This window comes from Equus asinus, chromosome 28 (assembly GCF_041296235.1).
Source record: "Equus asinus isolate D_3611 breed Donkey chromosome 28, EquAss-T2T_v2, whole genome shotgun sequence".
Taxonomy (NCBI): Eukaryota; Metazoa; Chordata; class Mammalia; order Perissodactyla; family Equidae; genus Equus; species Equus asinus.
This window is the reverse complement of record NC_091817.1, coordinates 40,968,405-40,990,909: the sequence shown is the minus strand read 5'-3', so window position 1 is coordinate 40,990,909 and position 22,505 is coordinate 40,968,405.

Sequence of the window (22,505 nt, the reverse complement as noted above, 5' to 3'; positions counted from 1 at the left end):
ATGCACGGAACAGCCCCCCACAACAAAGAATTATCCAGCCCCAAATGTCAACAGGGCCATGTTGAGAAATCCTAAGCCATGGTTCCTTAGATCCTGCAAGTGACGAGGCCTGTGGTTTTGACTTGCTACCTGTGTGACTTTGGAAATGTCCTTGTTCCAGTTGGTAAAAGAAGATACTCGGACTAATTGATGCTCAAGGGACTTTCCAGCCCAGGGGCTGCGGTCACATCAGTCGTCACTGTTGACAGTGGCCTGGCACAAGGGCTCTCTCTGCAGAAATGACATTGATCAGAAATGATAGCTATTGAAATGACACACACCAGGAGAATGTTTCCAACCTGGAATACTGTTTGTCCTTTTGATGAGTTCAGAGCCTGTTTCATGCAGGTCTCACTCCAGACACTTGAATAAATTTGAAGCTGATTTTAGAAGGCTGCTAAATCATCCTGGGCAATTTTGTTTTAGAGACCATTCATATTTCGTTGAAGGGAAAATCAAAGTACATACTTTAATTTATATACCACTGCCTTCCCGAATAGAGACAGTCTCTCAGATATTGATTTTGACTTTTGGCATGGCGAGAGCCTGCTTATCCAGTTGTCATCATGAGCAATGTTGCTTGTTTGTTTTTTTAATCTTGAGGATTTAATTCAATCATGCCCACGGTGGAATTAAGGCAGGCTGCAGGATGAGATGCGTGGAGGGGTCGATGCTTTGACCAGCATAACAGTGATGCAGGGGAAGCACGACAGAGAGAATGAAGATGACAGAGACTGGAGTCCCCAACACCTACACCCAGCACTTTAGTGATAATGTCAACTCTGACCCCACCTCCAGGCAGTGTGAGTCACCCATGACTTAGGCTGCCCTCATGTGGATCAGTCCTTCTTTCCTCAATGGGCTCTTGCTACAGAGAAAGAGCTTTCTGTGGTCCTGGAGAGGTAGAGGCAGGGATGTTGTTTAGGGACTCCTGGGCACGGACCCCATTCCCCCTCTACCCAGAGGAGGTTGTGATCTCTGGTGATGTTGAGTGTCATTCAGGAACCAGGAGAACCAGATGTTTGCAACATTTGCTTCAACAGCAGTATGTGGATTGTAAGGGTAAGTTCTTCTGGCATGGTCATACAAGCTTGAGGACACAAGAGCGGTGGCAGAGCAAACCCACGCTGTGTGGAGGGCATCGTCAGCAACTGCGCACTGTGAAGGGCTCTGGGGCCTGGAGGAACTGCACCAAGCATGCTACATCTGCCTCCTTCTCTGGCTAGCAATCGCTCTCCCAATAGCTTCCTGTACGCTTAGGTTATGGAGTAGGGAAATCAATCTAATTGTATGGTAGGTGTGCGAGTGAATGCCTGCATCCCTGCCCGTCCCTAACACACTGGCAAAGCAGGTCAAGGTACAATGCTGACTGATGCGCAGGGGTCTTAGTCAAGGTTCCCCCTAAAGCAGACCCTGAGGCTAGGATTTGAGTCCAAGCAGTTTATTTGGGAGAGGATCCCAGGAAACACAGCTATGGTTTAAAGAAAGAACACGTGGGTATAAAGTCAAAAGAGACCAAGGTGTTTATAAGAATACTGAATGTTCTGCAGTCCTCGCCCTGGAAATAAAACTCAGAGGAAATCTGTTAATCATGACCCTTGACCAGCAGCTCTCACTGACTTCAGTTAACACACGAGATCTTCTTTGGGGGAAAATGAAGATTTTAGTATTTTTAATAAAAAATTCTAGGGTCCTAGGTAAATTTACTTTACCAAATTTTCTCTAATTATGTAAAAATAAAATTATTCCCATAAGAAGAGTGTTGGAAACAGATGGACTGCATAATGTAGTCAGGATTTTTCCATCTGTATTTTTGGGCATCTGGGTATTAACTTGGGATTTCACGGAAAGGGATATGCTCGGAAGTGAAAGTCATTTCAGCTCAATGAGAGGACCATCCCTACTCATGGAAAAGGCCCAACACAGACAATCTGGACAGGGCAGTGATTTATTTAAGAATGTTCCAGTTGGTGAGCAAAAAGCATCTGAAAAAATAAGCTCAAATAAATACAAATGTGAATACTGACCTCCTTCCATTTGCCAGTGAAAGTGTGTGAGTGTGTTTGTGTGTCTCTGAATGCTACAATTCAGTATGATTGTAGGTAGAGGGCCACGGACCCACATGGAGTGTTCTGGGAAGTATAAAGTGGTACAAACACGTAAGAGAAGAATTTGTGCATATGTAACAAAAGCCTTTAGAAGATGTAAACTTTTGACTCAGCCATTCCCTTTTTAGAAAGATATATTCAGGAAATTATTGAAGATGCATGCAGCTATTTCAGCTCCAAGCATTTTCACAGCAGCATTAATTATTATGCTCCCAACCTGGAAATCTAAACTTCTACAACAAGAGTCAGGATAGGAGATTGGTTTTTCATATCCATGAAACTAAAAATCATGAGATCTTTGAAAATATTTTCAACGAAAGTATATTTTAAGCAGATTGCAAAACACACTGATAAGTGACACTGATGCGTATACATAATACTTGGTTTTAAGAAGATCTGAAAAGATAAAGAGGGTCTAAACAGTGATTATCTCTGGTTGATGATTTTACGAATATTCTGAAAATTTTATTCTTTGTACATATCTGTGCTTCCTAGTTTTTTACAATGAACATATATTGCTTTTATACTTAAACATTTTTAAATGATCTTCTTTTAAGGAAAAAAATATGCCAGTATGCATCTTCCCTTCCAGCCCTTCCAGAAAAAGGAAGAAGTTTTTAATAAGTAAATGATCAACTATCTGGTGTATGATGTTTTTGTATATGTCATCTCATTAATTGACACAATATCCCATGAGGTTGAAAGTACTTTTATCTTAATCTTACTCCCATTTACAAGACACTGAGGCACACCCTCTAGAAAGTGGAAAAGCTAAGTACAACCCAGCTCGGCTGGTTCCAAAACCCATGTGTGTTCATCACACCAGCTGTCACTCAGGTCCCAAAGGATATTCTGGAGGACTCTTTTTCCCGTTGATTTTCATTTCCCAGAGCTCTGTCCTCAAATTGGCTTGGAGAGGCCGAGCTTCCTTTTCAGGGGAAGCAAAACAAGCAAGAGTTTAGTCTATCAGATTTTAAACACCCAACAAATATTTACCCTTGGGGTGGGATTATTTCCCCCTCCCATTGCCTCTCTTCCTGGGACAGGGAGTGTCCCAACTCTAGGAAAATAGACAGTATTTGGTAATAGGACCAGGGTGGAGAAAGAGGCAGCTTCTTCTGGAACAGCACGGAGGTAAGGTTGTGCATCGCAGTGTAGAGCTGGCTGCCTGGGAAATGCTTCACTAGCCGAGTCCAAGAGGAACCTGCATCTCCAGTCCCAGTGAGCCCACCCAGAAGAAACTCAGGGAATGAATGAATGAATGGGAAGTGGAACTTCGTTCACCCCAGGGTGGGGAGAGCTAAAGGATTAGAGATACTAAGGGCAATGGAGGAAAGGGAGAGAGAGAATTCCAAGGAGGAAAGTCTTTTTTTAACCTTCCCACTGCAAAGTAGGTAGTGCTAAGGCGTGACCTTAAATGCTTAAATGGAAGGTCCCATCTCTACTCAGTTGCTTGGAGAATTGGTGCCAACTTGTAGAAATAGGGAAGCCAGTGGTCCGAGGGTTGGTATGGGTTGGATGGTATAACTCAATCCCATGATACTGGATTGTTTGGCCCCTGTCAAGCCTTGTCTCACATTGACCCTGAGTGTGTAAGTGACCAACTGACAGTTAATATTGGATTGTACCTCTCCTCCCTTCTCATCCTTGTTGACTTTATTTTTTGAATATGTGGAGCATTTAACATGCTTCCAAAGGTCAAAACTATACCAAAAAGTATACTCAGAGAAGTGTTACTCCCTCCTGCATCTCTTCCACCCTGTCCCTCCTCCCTGCCCCTTGTAGGCAACCAAGGTCACTGTCTTCCGGCTTATCCTTTGTGTTTCTCTGTGGAAAGATTAGTGCACATATATGTATGTTTTCTTTTTTCTCTTCTAACACAAAAGGTAACATTCTATATATGCCTTTTTGCACTTTGCTTTTTGCACTTAGCAATCTCTCCTGGAAAATACTCTGTAATCAGTTCATAGAAATAGTCCTTATTTCTTTTTACAGCTGCCCAGTAATCCATCACGTGAATGTACCAAAGTTTATTCCTGTCCAGTTTTTAAACCTTGACAACTAATTCAATTTTTAAAAGAGAATGAAATACACTGTGGGCTGTGAGATTATGATCTCTGGCCCGCACCCTTGCGTGGAGTTGAAATGTCCCCAAGGGAAAGGGAGGGTTCTGCAGGTGGGAGATTGGGAACGTAGAAGCAGCCAGCTCCTAGATGGATGTTGAAAACCTTTCCCGAGATGGAGAGAGGGCTGAGCCTTCCCCGAGTGATGGAGACTCTCCCCCTCTCCCTCCCTGTGCACCAGAGAGGTGACACATACAGAAGACAATGGCCATGGGGAGGAAGCTCATAGAGGGGCTGAGCCCCAGGTACCAGGACCCTCAGCCTCAGCACTCACACAGGCACGGAAGCAATAGAGAAATCCTCCTTCAAGGAACGTATCAGTAAGGGCCAAGAGCCCCCTGAGGGAATTCTCTTCTCTTTGGAAGACCTCTAGGGCCTTCACAAGTTGGAGGGAGTCGCATCATTGCATTTTCTGCCATCCTGGTGGGATGGGGAATTAGCATAGATTTTTCCTCTATGTATTTACTTATTTGTTTATAACTGAGATGCAGAAGGCTGTTCGTAGGTTAACTTCTATTCAGAGAAACAAATGTGATATTTCCTGCACCCTGTATATTGGAACTAAATTCATCACTCCTTCATATATACTATCTTATTTGATCCTTAAAGAATTCCCACCAGGAAGATATTTTTCCTACGTTATACATTTCAAATTTGCAAGATCCAGAGAGGCTAAGCTTCTTGCCCAAGACCACACAGCAAATAAATGGCAACACTGGCATTTGTACCCTGTGTCTCACTCACAAATCCCCAGACCATCTTCTCGAAAGAGTACCACTTCTCAAAATAACCAAACCCACGGTAAGTTCATGATCACAGAAATCACAATTGTGGCGAGTTAAAAAAATATACTTCAGTGTGTTTTGTTGTTCTGTTCAAAGCTCAGGAAGTACAGAGCAGACCAAAGTGGTATCTGCTTTAGAGTCTACCTGTAAACCTGTGAATATCCAGGAGTGATTTTGAATAAGTGGATGAAGCAGTAGTGGATATTTATTTGGCATATTTTGTCAATTACATAATTTAATTTCACCTCTTGGTTGGGAGATAGGGAAATTCACTCCAACTAGGAGGAGAAGCAATAAGAACTCCAAGAAGAGCTGTAGGAGAATTAATTAGATTGGCTACAAAAGTGGTTTTTGCTTTTTCATTACTTTCTTCAGCTAAAAGTAAAAGAAAATCTTTTTTTTCTTTTTCAATTTTTTTTTTTTTTGAGGACAATTAGCCCTGAGCTAACATCTGCCACCAATCCTCCTCTTTTTTGCTAAGGAAGACTGGCCCTGAGCTAACATCCGTGGCCATCTTCCTCTACTTTGTATGTGGGACGTCTGCCACAGCATGGGCCGCCACTGAGCTGGCCCCAAAGAAAATCTGTAACAATGAGCTTAAAGAAAAAGCGAGGGGCTGGTCCAGTGGTGGAGCAGTTAAGTTCACACGCTCCCCTTCGCTGGCCTGGGGTTTGATGGTTTGGATCCCAGGTGCGGACCTATGCACTGCTTGTCAAGCCACGCTGTGGCAGGAGTCCCACACATAAAAGCAGAGGAAGATGGAAATGAAATGGATGTTAGCTCAGGGCCAGTCTTCCTCAGTTAAAAAACAAAAAAAAGAGGAGAATTAGTGGCAGATGTTAGCTCAGGGCTAATCTTCCTCAAAAAAAAAAAAAAGAGAGAGAAGAAAAAGTGAGGTAGTGTTTGAAAGGACACCAAGGGCAGATGGGGAAGCTGAACAAGGTAGAAGTCTGGAACCCAGGCTGCCATTTTCTTGGTCTCTGGGGCAGTGTGGATTTTCTCTTGGCTTCTCTCTGAAAATTGGCTGTCCCCCTCCCTCTTTTGTGAGCTTCTCTGAGCATTTGGTGAAAAATGATTGTTTAAACCCTCAGCGTACTTTCCCTTAGCTCCTTCCATGGATAAGAAAGGAAGGTAAATTTGCAAATCGCCCTAGGTCACACACTTCTTTTTTTTTTTTTTAAGGATTTTATTTTTCCTTTTTCTCCCCAAAGGCCCTGGTACATACTTGTGTATTTTTAGTTGTGGGTCCTTCTAGTTGTGGCATGTGGGATACTGCCTCAGCATGGCTTGATGAGTGGTGCCATGTCCATGCCCAGGATTTGAACCAGCGAAACCCTGGGCTGCAGAAGTGGAGTGCGTGAACTTAACCCTTTGGCCACGGGGTCAGCCCCGGGTCACACACTTCTAAAGGGCAGATAAAGAATTTGAACCCACATCTCTTTGATTAAAACCACTGCTCTATAGCTATAAAATAGGAATGACTTTCCCTTTCCTGGCTTCCTTAAGGATGGGCTGGGAACTTCAGATAAGATGCTAATAATGTTTTGGGAATTAAAGAGGACCCTTTACATGTGGAAGGTAGTACAAGGACTAACACACCCACCCAGGGCAGACACTACCTGGAGTAGCAGGTCCTGGATTAGGGTGAGCCAAGTGAGGCTGAGTTGTGGGAATGCATGGGTGGATCCTATCTTTGTTTAAAATATTGACGTTTTGGTCATCATGGATTTTTGCATTCTTTTTGATTTCTAGAAATCATTCACTAGAATATTATTTTGATACCTCTCCTGGCATCTGTTTAAGTTTTGCATCCGAGGTGAATGCTTCACCCTCCTGACCCCAGTCCTGGCCCTGCCGTGTTTGAGCTCACTGCAGGGGTTCCCAAAGTGTGGGGCACACACAAGATAATGTTAGGTGGTACATTGCCAGGACATTACATAACACTGGGCATTTCATGAGAAAGCTGTTTTTCCTTTTTTCCCCTTCTTTTCCAAACCTTCTGACCAAGTTAAGGAGAAAGTATCAGGTTGAGTGCTAGCAAATATTTGACACCTCTCTAAATCTTGCTAATTTTTTCTTTTATCAGAAAGAGATTAGACTTTGGGCTCAGATGCCCTGGAGGTGTGCTGGGTATCTTCTGTTTGAGCTCCAGGTCTACTCTCCTCCTTTCGCCACCCATCTCTGTGCCCTGGGAGGCTGATCTCCATGGAAACCATTGGAAGCCATCAACAGTCTCACTTGCCCACTAGTTTTTGGAGTGTTCTAATACTGATGGGAAATACCAGCAGGGGATTGGAAGGCTGGAGAAGGAGGGGGAGTTCAGAATCTTTTCTTCCCCCAGCTCCTTCCCTGCCCCATTTGGTTAGGTTCCTCTGACGAAGGCTAACACTCCCGCTAGGCAGCCCTTTTACAGATATCGCTCTCCCTGTGGATTCCAACAACCACTTCCCTTCCTACTCTTTCCCTCTTAAGGTAATGTTGCCAGAAAAATACAGGACATCCAGCTAAGTTTGAATTTCTGAGAAACTCATACTTTTAGTGTGAGTAGGTACCACATACTGCATGGAACATAATTATACTAAAAAAATTGTTGTTTTCTGAAATTAAAATTTAACTGGACATCCTGTGTTTTTATTTGCTAAATCTGTCAAGCCTACCCTAGTGGGTAATTGCTCCCTACTGTTGCCGGTCCTTTGTTAATTTCCCCCAACCCTGCCCACACCTTTGTTAATAGTCTCTCCATTAAACTCTCCTCAGTTTCCCCATGTGAGGGTGTCATCTGTTTTCTGATGAGCCTGGGGCTCGTACTGGCAAGCATTAATATCTGGCTAGAATTTTATAGCATTGTTTTGTCTCTCATTTTGAGTTTCTCTTCTCTTTGTGGCAAGTGATATTGGTTTTCGTTTTATGGTAGTGAAATATATTTTCCCCTTAAGATAAGTGTATTTAAGTTTGAAAATAATAGTAGAGATGGAACATAGCTGTAGCAAAAATCATGGAGATGGTACACAAGCCGACTGGCTGTTGAGAAACCGTCAGAGTTGGAAAGCATGGCATCTGGAGTCAGACTAGCTCTGGTTCAAATCCCAACAGAGTGGTTGTGAAGATTAAATGCGATGGTGAATGCAAAGCAGTCGGCAGGGTGTGGGGGCTCTGTTCATAGCAGTGTCATATTTACGTATAAACAAGTATGCACCATCATCCACCCAGAGAGGTAAAGAGACACACCCACAGGCACACAGCAAGTGTGAGAACTGAGGCCAGAGGGCAGGAACCTGGCCCTGTGCCCAGTGTTTTTCCACGGGACCGGCCTGGTTGCACTGTGTGCAGAGGAAATGCCGCGTCAGCTCTGGTCCTGCTCATTGCCCTGCAGTCTGTCTGGCGAGAGTGGTCAGTCCTCATGACTCTGGTTTTTTGGGATGCTGGAATGAAGGCCTTTGTATCTGGCCAAGTTTGTGTTCCAGAGGGAGATGTTAAAGACAAAATTTTTCCTTGGGTTTAATAAACTCAGAAAAGGGAAGGAATGGCCTCAATCACGAGTGAATGAATGAATGAATTCAGGGAGACGTGAGGGGAGTTTCAACCTACCAAACTCTAGTTGTAGTGCCCCTGCCTCACACCTCCTGAACACTCCTCACCAGCTGTAGGTTGACTTCTATGACCTCTGCCCTCCAGAAACCCACTTTAGGAGATTAGGTCTGGCCTGATCTTGGTTAACCCGCTCCTGGAGTGCCGTTCTGCTCTTCACAAAGACTGACCAAGAGCCTACTCTGTACCAAGCACATCATTAGGCAGAGAGAGCCCCCAAGAATGAGCAAGAAGAAATGAGAGTTTCCCTTTTCCCCAGCCAAGAACAGGGATAACAGATATTCAGCCACTCATATTGCCGTGGACAGCCTAGGGACCTCCTACACAGCCCTTCCTTAACCCTCAATGGTCCTGAGATGGTGAAACTGACCCTCGGATGGCAAAGGTGTTATCCTGCCTATTAATGCACCACTCCTCACAACTACACCAGGAAGAAGGTACTATCATCTCAATTTACAGATGTGGATGTTGAGACTTAGAAAGGTTAGTGACTTGCCCAAACGTGCTGCATGCTATGAGCTGCTTCGTGCTAGAACCAGGATTAAAACCTAGCACTGTGGCCCCAGATTCCAGCTTTTCCCCAGGGATGGTAGTTAAAGGATTTGCTTACACAGCTCCTAAGAGGCAGAGTGAGGTTTGAGTCCACACTCTTTTCTTTATACAATCATGTTTCCTAAATAATTTCATACGTGGCAATCTTGGAACCTATATTTCTGTTGAATTGAGTTAAAGTACCACAAAAGTGCTATGGGAACCAAAGAAAGAGAAAGAGGGAAAGAGAAAGATCCAAGGTTGGTGTCATAAGAGTGAAGGCAGCATTGAAGGATGGCCTGGATTTGGATGAGCTGGTTGCATGGGGCAGACATTACAAGAGAAGGAGCAGTGTGGACAAAGGTGGGAGGACAGTGTAGGCACACAACTGAATAGTCCTGTTTAGTTCTTCCTGTGCATGCTGATCCTGGCCAGCGCTGGAGGCAGGGTTTCTGCTTTGTGTCCATCTGGCCGATTCTTCAAGATTCTGTAGAGACCTTTCTGATACTGGACCCTAGATTTCTCACTCCAAAGCCACCTGCCACATGTGTCTTTTGCCCCCTTGTCCTCCAGTTTTCATGAGCAAACTGCTTGCTGGGAAAGCTAAGAACAGGCAGAAGTTACGTGAATAGACAGAGAAACTTTCCCAGGCTGAGAGCACTTTGTGTCCAATATTCGTGTCTTTGCTGGGTGAGTGGTGGTGGGAATGGGCTTCCAGGGCCCAGCATTGACATTCCAAGTGGACTGGAAGGGACAAACCCCTGCTGGAAGGGTACATGTCAGCTAGATGACCAGACACTTGCATTATTTTTATTGGCAAGAAACAAGATTTCTTTTTTGGCAAAATGCCCTATTGTGTCAGGCCCTTTTTTCTGAAGCAAGGAACACCATGACTTTCATATTTGCTTTCTTTGATGAAAAGACAAAGCTGAGGGCTTTGCGTTTTCCCAACTTCTTTGCAAAGTGGGCCTTTCAAGAATGATAAACAAGTAAAGAACTGACATTTGTACAGTTTACAAAGGATTTTAGCACTTTTGATCCTTAATATAACTAACAGGAGGGACAGAGGCTGTTAGCTGCATCAAATGAGACATTGCTCTCCAGACACAGTTGAGTAATCTGAGACGGGGACTGGTTAGTAGGAGTCAGGAACGAGAGCTGAGCAAATGCAAAATTTCCAGTGCTCGGTTCAGTATGTGTTCCGTTAGTATATTGTCTCTCTGGTGCTATTTCTCTGTCACTTAAATTAGGTAGCATGTTACACTTACACTTAGCACAATGGCTATCATGTTGTCAAAGCTTAAAAGGTGTTAGCTATTATTATTTTTTATGTCATTACTGTGGTTGTTCTCATCACTTCTCTGCTGCACGGAGGCATTTGTCCCAATGGCAGAGGCTCTGTGACTTGAGATGCAGGATGACATGATGGGGAGAGCATGCAGTTTGCACGAGACTGGGATCTGGGTTGCCCTGGTCATGTCACTTAATCCATCTCACCCTTGATTGTTTGCTAGGATAGTGGGGACAACCATACTCATATTTTACTCTTGAACTGCAGATCATTAAATCACTTTAGTGCATGATAAGTGACATTTAAAAATGAAATAAAATAGAACAGAATGGAATAGAAAATGCTATAGTGCATTACACGCAGTGTGTAGTTTGATGGAAGGTTTACACGTATGTATGTGTGTGATGCATTGCAATATAAAGTAAATTTCTTACTGTGGGTGATAATCAAATGTTTTAGGAACACTGTTGTAAAGGTTAGAGGTAATTTAGGTAAGGCGAGTGCCAGGCACATAGTAAGTGATCGAATGGTCATTATCATCATCTTCTTTATCTCCATGTCCATCTCCAGATAAGCCGGGAATATCCATGGCTGTCTACCTCCATTGAACCATATGATCCACCAATCTTGGATTATCAAAGGACAGCTACAGTGGCCAGGCCGGTGCTCCTTAATCCTGCTGACCATCAGAACCGCATGGAGATGCCCATTCAAAAGACAGACGAATAAGACTGGCACCTACCTTCTGAATCTAAGTAGAGAACAGGCTAAGCTTGTTTTGAAGGAATCAAGGTGCCTTCCAGGCACTCCATGCCAAGAGCTCTCTTGCCATTTAATACCTGGCGTCCCCTCTCTATTTAAAAAGGACTGAAACAGCAAATGGCATGTTGATTACCCCTGAACAGCTGTGCCCCCAGCTCAGATCAGAGTGGCATCTGCTTGGAACAGAACATCTTGTTATTCTGGGTCCCTTTTTCCACAGCAGTTCAAGCGTGATGGTACATATGAGAGACATTGAGCAGATATTTATTCAAACACCTACCATGAACTGAAAAGTTAATTTAATTGTGCTGAGTTTTTACAAAAGAACCTCCACACTGTCAGCAGTGTAACCTTTCTTCCATGATGCTCTGATCTTGTTGATCTCCTGATTGTAACCCTTTAATGATTGCTTGTTATCTGGATGGATACCAATTTCCTTGGTGAGGTAGTCAAAGCCCTTGCTAATGTGATCCTTACTGACTCCCTTTGCTTCATCTTCTGATCTCCTGGCTTCATACGTACACTCTCTTTCCCTGAAAACTCACAGCTCCTTGAATGGGCTTTGGGGTTTCATGTCTCCACACTTGTTCAAATGATGCTCCCTCTGCTTGGAATGTCTCTCCTTGTCTCGGTCACCTGCTAAATTTCCATTCATTTTTCAGGACTCAGTTCACCGTTTTTGTGAAGCTGTCAAGGCTAATTACTTCTTCTCTTGAAAACATATGAACTTCAGGGATATGTTCATTAATACTCAATTATGATAAATTATAGTCTATTTAGTTGCCTGTCTCCATGAAGGCATCTCCAGGTGGGCATATACTAATTGTGACATCCACTAAATGGATAAAAATGTCAACCAACTTTTATTAAAGACCTACTAAGTGCCAAATTAGAGACCCTGGTATGGTAGGCTATGTAATTGTCTCCCAAAATGTCCAGGTCCTAACCTCTGGAACCTGTGAATGTTATCTTATATGGCAAAAGGAACTTTGCAGCTGTGATTAAGTTAAGGATTTTCAAATATAGAGATTATCCTGGATTATCTGACTGGGCCCTAAATGTAACCATGAGAGTCCTTGCAAAAGGCAGCAGATAGAGAGTCACAAGGTCATGTGAAGACTGAAGTAAGATGCTACACTGCTGGTTTGGAAGATGGAGAAGGGAGCCATAAGCTAAGGATTACAGTTCTAGAAACTGGAAATGGCAATGGAAGAGGTTTTCCCTGAGATCCTCTGGAGGAAGCATGGCCCTGCCAACACTTTGGTTTCAGCCCAGGAAAGTGCTTTTGACTTCTGGCCTCCAGAAGTTCAAGAGAATAAATTGTGTTGTTTTAAGCCACTGAATTAGTGATAATTTGTTACAGCAGCAATAAGAACCTAGTATACCAGACAACGTGTATTTTAGGACAAAAGTTACAGATGATAATTACTAGGGAAGAGTAAAACAGAGCAGTAGTTCTCAAACTTCCAGATGCACAAGAATCACCAGGGATCTTGTTACTACGCAGATTCTGATTCCTCTTAGAGGTACCCTCTGAGGTAGAGTGACAGTCCAAATGCTGAGGGGCAGAGACAGTCCTCTGCAGAGTATGAGGGCTAAGAGGGCAGAGAAGTAAAAAGCATCCTCTTCCTATCTGTGGGTAGAGGACTGAGCATGACCCAGCTCTAAAGAGCTCCCAAAGAGTCAAATCAGAGAAGCCAAGGGCATTCAGCAAGCCCAAGAAGCAGGGACTGGACTACAATGGGAAGAGAAATTGCAGATCCAGTATTCGAATGGAACAGCACTGGTAACAGGAGCCAAACAGGTGCCACAGAGGGAGACCTTGTCCTTTATCCCTCACCAGGTTGCCGCTTTGGAGATCTCACCTGTAGTGGGTGGGGATAGTTGTACTGATGCTGTAGGTGGTGGTGAAGATCAGAACTAACCTATACGAAGCTCCTGTCATTCTCAAGCTGTCATGAAAATGACTGATTTCTTCAAACAGCCAAGTTGTCTGTTGTTGGTCTTCATGCACTGTTGGTTTTATGGTCCTAGATGAAATGGGATAACCTGAAATACAAGCTTGCCACAGAGTTCCTGCAAGTTCTAAATGGCCAAAACCTGTATTAGCAAGCTTCTTTCTGGTGTTGTTTTGTGTTGTGTTGTTCTATGGCATGGAATTGTTGACACAAAATAACCAATAACCACTCTATAGACAAGAGAGATAGGTGAGTTTTACTTGAGCCAGAGTGAGGATTATAATCCCAGAAGCCCTTTTCCAGAAAGGAAGAAAGCATTCTGGAGAAGCATGATTTTCAGTACAGTCTTATATCTTTTTAGAACAAAGAACATACGTTAAACACACCTAGGATACATTTCCATCAAAGTTTCAAAGAGGTATTCAGTCACAAATTAGCAGGTCAACATGATCCTGGTGTCAGGAAAGGGACTAACATGGGCGTTGCCAATAGGGCATAGGAGGGGAAGTATGCATTCTTGTCTTAAGAGAGTGCATTCTTTACCTCTATAGTTAAAGCAGATGTACAATGTATGTTTGATAGTCTATAAGTCAGGCTTCTTTAGTTCAAGCCAAATCAGTTTTGAACTCAAATAGCTACCCCAAATACCTCAATATATGAAAATCTCTTGTCAGAATGTATAGGGAAATCCCTGAATTTTTCCTGAATTATTAACGATCATCAGAGGTTAGGAGGAGAAAGGAAAGGGAAAATTTGGAATGAGAAGTCCTAATTTTGTGGGTGATGTCTCTGATTGCTGACTGATATTTATATAATGCATGATAGAGCAGGGTCTTTCCCCTAACTCCTCCTGCACCCTCCCCCTCAATCTCATACCAAACCTCTTAATCTCAAATTCATGTGCCCAATGTGCAACAAGCCAATCACTGAGACTCCAGTGCTTGGAGATGAAGAAAGTTTTATTTGAATTGACCAAAATGAGAAGACAGGAGGACAGGTTCTCTCAAATCTGTTGTAACAAGAGGAGAAAGCATGGGCTTTTATAGAGCTAAGGGACTTGGCAGGAGGAGTTCTGGAGAAACAAAGGGGTAATCTGTGTTTCTTTCACTCCAGATAAGCCCCTGGGCAGTCTGACTTCTGGGCTTCAATGGCAGCTGGGGGCCAATTATCTGGCGATCCTTGAAGGTATTCGTTTTCTTCTGTAAAACAAGCTCATAAATCCTTCTGACCCTTGAGTCACCCTCAGGTTAAACAAGAAAACAGCAAATTGATAAGATTAACTTCTTTCCATAACAAAGTCGAAAGGTAATCTTATGGAATATTTACAGTAAACCTCAAATCTTCTGGCTTCAAATGTACACTTTAGGGCTCCTACCCCAGTCCCCAGAGCTACTTTTCTTGCCTGGGCAGCAGATTTTACAGATTTTAGAGGGCACTCATGGTAAGGATGGACAATAGTATTGTAGGCATTAGGGAGACAGCATCGTAAATTCGTTAAGAATATAAATTTTAGGATTAGAAATGGATTGAGCCCCAGCTTTCCTTGGAGAAGTTGCTTAATCCTCTCTGGGTTTCAGTTTCTTCATCCGTAAAGTGGGAATGGAAGTAGTATTAACCTACTCATAGTCTTAGTGAGGGTTAAATTGGAAAATGCTGGAAGAGCATTCAGACCAGGGTTCAGCAAACTTTCTTTCTTTATTTGTTTATTTTTATTTTTTAAAAGATTTTATTTTTCCCTTTTCTCCCCAAAGCTCCCCGGTACTTAGTTGTGTATTTTTAGTTGTGGGTCCTTCTAGTTGTGGCATGTGGGATGCTGCCTCAGCCTGGCTTGATGAGTGGTGCCATGTTCATGCCCAGGATTCAAACCGGCAAAACCCTGGGCCACCGAATTGGAGCGCACGAACTTAATCACTCGGCCACCCGGCCAGCCCCTCAGCAAACTTTCTATAGAGGATCAGAGAGTAAGTATTTTGGGCGCTGTAGATCATGGGTCTCTGGCCCTGCTCAGCTCTTATCAATGTAGAGCAAAAGCAGCCACAGGCAATACATAAATGAATGGGCATGGCTGTGTTCTAATGAAACTGTTTGAAAGAACAGACCTTGGGCCATAGTTTGCGGATCTCTGCTTTAGAACAGTACCAGTAAGCCTTCAAAAGTGGTGGTAGTAACTGCTATCCTTGTTGGAACCATTATCATATTGACCTAATCCTTGTTCTTCCAGTTACCAGGTTCTCAAAAATCAGGCTGGTACCATTCCTTTTTATCTTCTTTGGAGTAGGAGTTTTTGCGGAAGTGCTGGTGGCGGCTGGGTGGATTCCTTCCTTTGGGTTTTAAATGTGACAACAGAATTCTATAATCCAAGTGTTTTTGGAATTGCTTTTTTAATATGTTGGCCCCTTAATGATTTGATTTTTATTGATCAAACCTTAGAGTAATTGAGGATCATTTGAGAAATAAATAATAGACAGCACAGTTCATTTCTCATTAACATAGCCAAGATTCAACTGCAGAGCTGGAGAAGGGAAATTTTATATGGAACAATTAACTGCAAAATGTGAATAGATCAAGATAATCTAATTGTTTGCTTTTAGCTATCCCTGAGGTCTGAGTACTCTGAGCCAAGAGAATTTATTTGATGAGTTTAGTCCAAGAAACACAACTTTATTTTCTCCCTACCAGCAGAGCATAAGTGTTAATTTAACGGTGTTGCATGCCCTACAAACATCCATGGCCTTATGTTCCAAATGAAAAAGTTCATCAGTGAGTTTATCTCCTGATGTGTTATTAGCTGAAAGTCTAAGTTAATGAATTTCATCAGATTGCCTCGAGTAGAGAGAGAAAAGGACAGAATTCTTTGGCAGTCATTTTCCACTTTGTCATCTGTTTTATCGTTTTCTCTTAATGTTACTCCTAGGGGTCTTCTGAACTTAATATGGCCTAGAATTCTCCAGGCACAAGATGGAATAGTATTCTATTTCCCCTAGCTCCATAATATTCTTTACAATTTCTGTGAATTTGCTTCCTAGACAGGAAAAACAACACTGGGATCTATGACAGGAACCTCAAAAGGAGTGATTGCGGAAAGTCAAAGATGTTGGAGTTAATGCATTTGATGTTAGGTTTCCTTTGATTACAAGAGACAGAGACCCAATTCAGACTGGCTTAAGCAAAAATAATTCTATGGACACATGCAACTTGGAAGTTTACTAAGGATTGATGGGCAAGGGAGATATGAAAACAGGCTGGGCAGATCAAAAACACAGCTACCGCAGAGCCCTACAGTAATGCACCTGATTTCTCTTCACTTTGTCTTTCATGGGAAATTTGATGTAGGTGGGACTGGAATATAGGTTCTGCAGTAGCGATCCTCACTTACATAGCCCTGCATTCTTGGGCCTTCACCAAATCTCATACTCGTACTCTACAACAGGGCTAACTGTTCCAGTCTTGCACACAGGATTATAAGGACAACTCAAGAGGAGCAGCATGAGAGCACTCTAAATACACATAAGTGCTCATTTCATGTGTTATTTGGGTCTTATTGGACTCCACTGACTCCAGTAGGAGTGGATGGAAGAGGAAGCCGTGGGGAATGAGTTGCCTGGTCAATGTGGGCAGAGGAATGAAGCTTTTCAGAATTTGTGAATCCCACGAAAGGACTTGCTCTTAGTTTTGTATTAAAAATATGTGGAATGAGGAGCCAGGGTCTTCTGCATGTGAAGGATCAGACTCTTTTTTTAGTTACAACATTTTTTTTCTCGAATAATTACTGATATCTGGCCATAATTTAAACCCATATCTTCAGTTTTCATGATTATAAAGTATTTTCTTCGCATCTTGGTGAACTATTCTTAGAGGATGGTCTTAGGATCGACATGCATCAACATTGTTTAAGACAAGGGAGTGGCAAGAAGCTCAGAGCCCTGCAGAGGTCCCACCTGTTCAGCTCAATGAAGGCATGTGCTTTCTCCTATGGGGCTGCACATGCACACTGCTGATGTGGCAGAGGGCAGACCTGGCACCACTGTCTATCTGGTACCATGATTTCCCTTTTCAGAACTTTGAAAGAACACTCAGGTTCTTTTGCCCAGTCTCAGTTGGTTATTCTAGACTTTCTTCCTTTCAGCTTGATTTTCTCCTAGGGACCCTGTGGTTCTTCTGGTGACTTACTTGCAGTGGGGTCCCCCCCCACCCCCCACCAGGCTCTGGCATGACTACGCATTGCTGGACCCTGTTGCTGGCAAGTTTCAATTTAGTTTCCCAGAACACAGCTCAGACTCCATGTGAATTAGTTGATGAAAAGAGATGCCCAAGAGAGGGAGCTATCACAGCCTCCTATATTTTCCTTAAACTTAGAAAACCTTCTCAAACTTCTCCGAGTGTTTTATACATGACCAATTGGTAGTACATGTATGTGAATATAATTCACTAGGGTTTAGAGGGATAATGTTGTGAGACATGGAAGGAATGGAGTAGGAGAGAGAGCATAAGAGAACATGGTCTCAAAGCCATCACCATTCTATCATGGTGTTGCCTGGTCAGTTAAGCCAACGTCGGCCAAAGATGTAGAAGGATTACCTCTATGTGACACCCCAGCTCAATTCACTAGCTGACAGACTTGGGTTCAGATTTGGATTTTTACTTCCCGTCTTTGTTTTACTTACTCTCCTCCGACTCAAACATTCCAAGACCTTATATTTTTTAGCGTTTTAAAGCTTTTGTTTTAAAGAATGGTCATAATCCCAACCCTCCTCTTGAAAGAGAATTTTAAACAGCTTGGTGAATATCCTTCTAAATAAAGAGATATGGGTAAACTTATGTGACAAAAAATGAAATCATACATACTTTCTATAATTTACCATAATTTATTTAAACTGTTCACAAGTTGTGAGTGTCTAGGTTGTCCTCATTTTTTCCTAATGTATATAAACATAGAGCTGGGCTAATTAGCTGGCATAAATTAGACATCTTTTAAAAAGGAAAAAAATTAATAATTATAAAACATAATTAAAGATGCATAAATGGTTACGAAATTGTCTCATAGTGAAAAAATTATCAATATTAAAAATGAAGCGTTTGGGAATATTTTTTACCTAATCATTGATATGACTTCATTACTGTGTTGACCTACTTCTTTGTGGCAAAATGACTTGGCCATCTAGTTTTCAACAAAATTAATTCATTATCCATTCAAGATATATTTATTGAGTTCTTGGCAGAAAATAACATATATTAAAGGTGCCCACACTTCCAGAGCTTATGTTCTAGCTGGGGAGAGGTGGAAAAAAACAAATAAACAAGCAAATAAATTAAAAAAATATCAGACACGGGAGCGGTGTGCAGAAAATTAAAATATGGGTGTGGAATAAAGAGTGACATCACGATAGCACTAACCCAGGAAAGGACAAGTATACTGAGAGTAGATGATGATACTGGCATCAGCTGTGCAAAGACCAGGGTGAAGACCATTCCAAGGAGAGGGGACAGTCAGTGTAAAATCGCTATCACGGGGATGATCTCAGCATGTTTCAGGAAGATTTTCTTGAAGAAAGCTAAGTGGCTTCAGGGTGAGAGGGGTCAGAGGTATGCAGAGTCCAGACCGTGCCAATTTTGTCAGCCAAGAATGAATATTGAACATTATTATAGGCATAATTGGAAGGTTCTAGAAAGTTTTAAGTCAAGAAATGACATGATGTTACTCATGTTTTAAAAAGATCACACTAGATGTGAGTGAAGGACAGAGTGCAGGGGGCAAGAATAGGCATAAGGGGGAGAGCAGTTAGGAGGCTATTGTAGGTCCAGGTAGGAGCTGATAGTGGCTGAGACCAGGTGCCCCAGGGGAAACGGGGAGAAGTGGATGAATTGCAGGTATGAACTGGATGCAGAATGAACAAGACTTGCAGATGGAATGCAAGTGAAGGATGTAGAAAAAAACCCAAACAAACAGAATCAAGGATAATGCCAATGAGACTAGCTATTTTGTCTGGTAAGCATTTTTGGAAAGATAGCATGTTTGGGCACCTGTTATAGTACAAAGCATAGTGTGGATTTTTTTTTTCTGCTAAAAATCATAGTATATTCCATTTATTGTGTACTCACCACGTGCTGGTCACTCTTTCCTTACTGTGTGTATAGGGCGGATAAAAAGATGTGCATAGAATTAAATTCTATTCCTTTCACCTCACTTATTAAATTACAAAATGACCCATGTTTTCCATATGGCCTTTGCCCCTTTGAGGATTGCATTGCCAAGGAAACAGATTGTTAAGCAGAGGCGCTGTAGCTAAATCCTATTAAACGTGCAATAATTCAAACAAAACACACAAAGCCAACCAGCACTTGGGTTTGGAATATTGGCTTCCAAATGTCCCCCCTCTAATGCCTAACTATATACCTAATAATGTTTAGATGCCTGTCTAATTTTACCCAAAGTTCTGGACTTGTACATTCCTGCCCCAAATCCCTGCTCTGAATGTCAGAATTTTTAATTAACCTCCCCAAATGGTATTTTCGCATAATGAAGTCTCTGCATGCTGCTGAGTTCAGTAGCAGAAAGTAGACAAAAAGAACAGTAGACAAAAAGGAATTCTTTTCTTTTCCTCAGTCAGATTTTTCCTTTGTAAAACATAAAGCAAAACTGCTTAAATACTTGGATATGTTCAAATATAGCTGGGGAAAGTCCAGAATTAGAGATCTCAGAAGTAGAAGTTGTTTAGACATCAACCAGTTCAGATTCACTTTACACATAAGGAACCTGAGATTTAGAAAGATTGAATTATGTCTCCAAGGTCATGCAGTGTATAAATGGGCAGTGCCAGGGCCAACCCCCACTTCCCCTGGCTGGTGACACAATGCTGTCTCTCTTTGTCTCAAGTTGTTCCTCTCACCACCCCTCTCCTAAGTCATCCTAACTACTCCTTCAGTATAAATTCTCCGCTTCCTACTCTCTCTGACCTGCATCCTTCGTACCCGGGTCTCCCTCACTGGTCCGTATTGCTCATCCCTATCCTCTCCTTGCCCACTCCTCAAATGCAGCTTCTTATCCAAGTCTTATCTCTGATCTCTCTGATCTTAACCCCATTACCATTTCTCTTACAAGATCAGTTCGTTTACACATCAAACGTGTTTCATACAAATGTGTCTCTGCAATCCAGCACCCATGGGTGTTGCTATCAAGCTGTTCTCACTTGATCCTGTCATCTCATTAAAAAACAAAACAAAACAAATCCAGTGGAGTGAGAAAAAATGTTATTGGAATTAATGTACCATGTATAGATAAATTCCTTTTACTTAGGAAAATTTACTACTAAGCTTATTGGACGTGGAAGGTGAGTCCTTGTGGACATGAGATGCAAGGAGTCAGCTAGATAGATAGAACCCTCCCTCAGAAGTAATGAATGTCACTTTGGTAGTGCAAGTGAAGAGAGAAGAGAAAGAGAAGCAAGAGTATTGAGGAATACGGCATCAACCTGGAACCTGATTTGGCAGATATGGATACCACATTTTAAGAATAAGAAAACACAATACTCAAATTTAAGTTCTGCTCCCTCATGTTGCACCACTGTAAGTTTACCTGGCTGGTGCCCCTATGTCTCCAACTAAAGTCACTCGGAGATTTATATAAAAGGCATCCTGGAGGGCTGGCCACACGGCCGAGTGGTTAAGTTCGCGTGCTCCACTTCTGTGGCCCAGAGTTTCACTGGTGTGGGTCCTGGGCGCGAACATGGCACCGCTCATCAAGCCGTGCTGGGACAGCGTCCCACACAGCACAACCAGAAGGACCTACAACTAGAAGATACAACTATGTACTGGGGGGCTTTGGGGAGAAGAAGAAAAAAAATTGGCAACAGATGTTAGCTCAGGGCCAACCTTTAAAAAAAAAAAAGAACAAAATAAAATAAAAGGCATCTTGGGAAACACAAGAAGTGGTCTCTGTCTTGCATTTGGGTTGACACTAGGGTAAAGGGGGTGAGGGAAGACTTCAAGACACAGAACGCAGAACTAAGATTCACTGAAGCTGGAAATTGAACCAGGGGTGATCAGAAGACATGTAAGCCCTTAACGGTTTGAACAAATCTTGGGAGAAAATTGAGCTTTGCACTGGAATTCCGATGGGGATTCAAGTCAAATTTATCTATATCTGAAGGAGCATGGGCCACAAATATATGCCAGGCACTGGGGATAGAAGGATGGAGATCTAATTCTTGTCCTCTAGTAGCTTGTAGGAAAGTACACCAAGACAGCGACGTATGGAAATAACTAAGTTACGAGGCAAAATTTGCTTAAAGACAAGAGCTGCTCACTCCTGTCCACTCTTGGTAGGGCACTTTATATACTTAGGCAGTGAATGGGAGATAACTAACACAATGCTGGGCCAGCTCGGGTTGACCTTCACCAGGTAGACTGTTAGGAAGAGACTGCATCTTTCCTCAGCCCACTGAATTGGCTATTTGATTAGGAAAAGCTGCCTCTTTACCTATTTAGTTTTATTCTTTCATTTAATAAATATCTATTGAGCATCTACTTTTTTGTTTTCTTTTTCAGGAAGATTGGCCCGGAGCTAACATCTGCTGCCAATCCTCCTCTTTTTGCTGAGGAAGGCTGGCCCTGAGCTAACATTCTTGCCCGTCTTCCTCTACTTTATATGTGGGACGCCTACCACAGCATGGTTTGCCAAGTAGTGCCATGTCCACACCCGGGATCCGAACGGTAAACCCTGGGCCCCCGAAATAGAACATGTGCACTTAACCACCATGCCACCGGGCAGGCCCCAAGCATCTACTTTTTGCCAAGCACTGTAGTAAGTGCTTGGGGCACAACGATGGACCAAAATTGAGATACAATCCCTCCATTATGGAGCTCAGAGTCTAGAGGAGGGGAAGGGCATCAATCAATCAGGCAAGGGATGTGATGTTTTAACCCTGATGAGGGTTATGAAGGAGAGGTACACGGTAACAAGAGAACTTCCAACAGGGGAGCCGACCTAGTTAAAGTGCCAGAGGAGGCTTCTCTGAGAAGCTGAGATCTGAACGATGAGTAAGAGTTATCAATATGTGAAGGCAAATGGGAGATCATTCCAGATTGAGGGAGTAGCTCCTCAAGAGTCTTGTGGCATCCATGAACTGAACCAAGGCCAGTTTTGTAGGAGTGGGGTGAGCAGGGAGGAGACACATGGTATAACACACAGCTGGAGAGGTGGACAGGAGCCAGAACACAGGGCTTATAAACTCTATTAGTCTTTCTCATAAAAAGAATGGGAAGCCATCAAGGTGTCTCAAAGAAAGATGATCGTATTTAAATGTTGAAAACAATAACTCTGG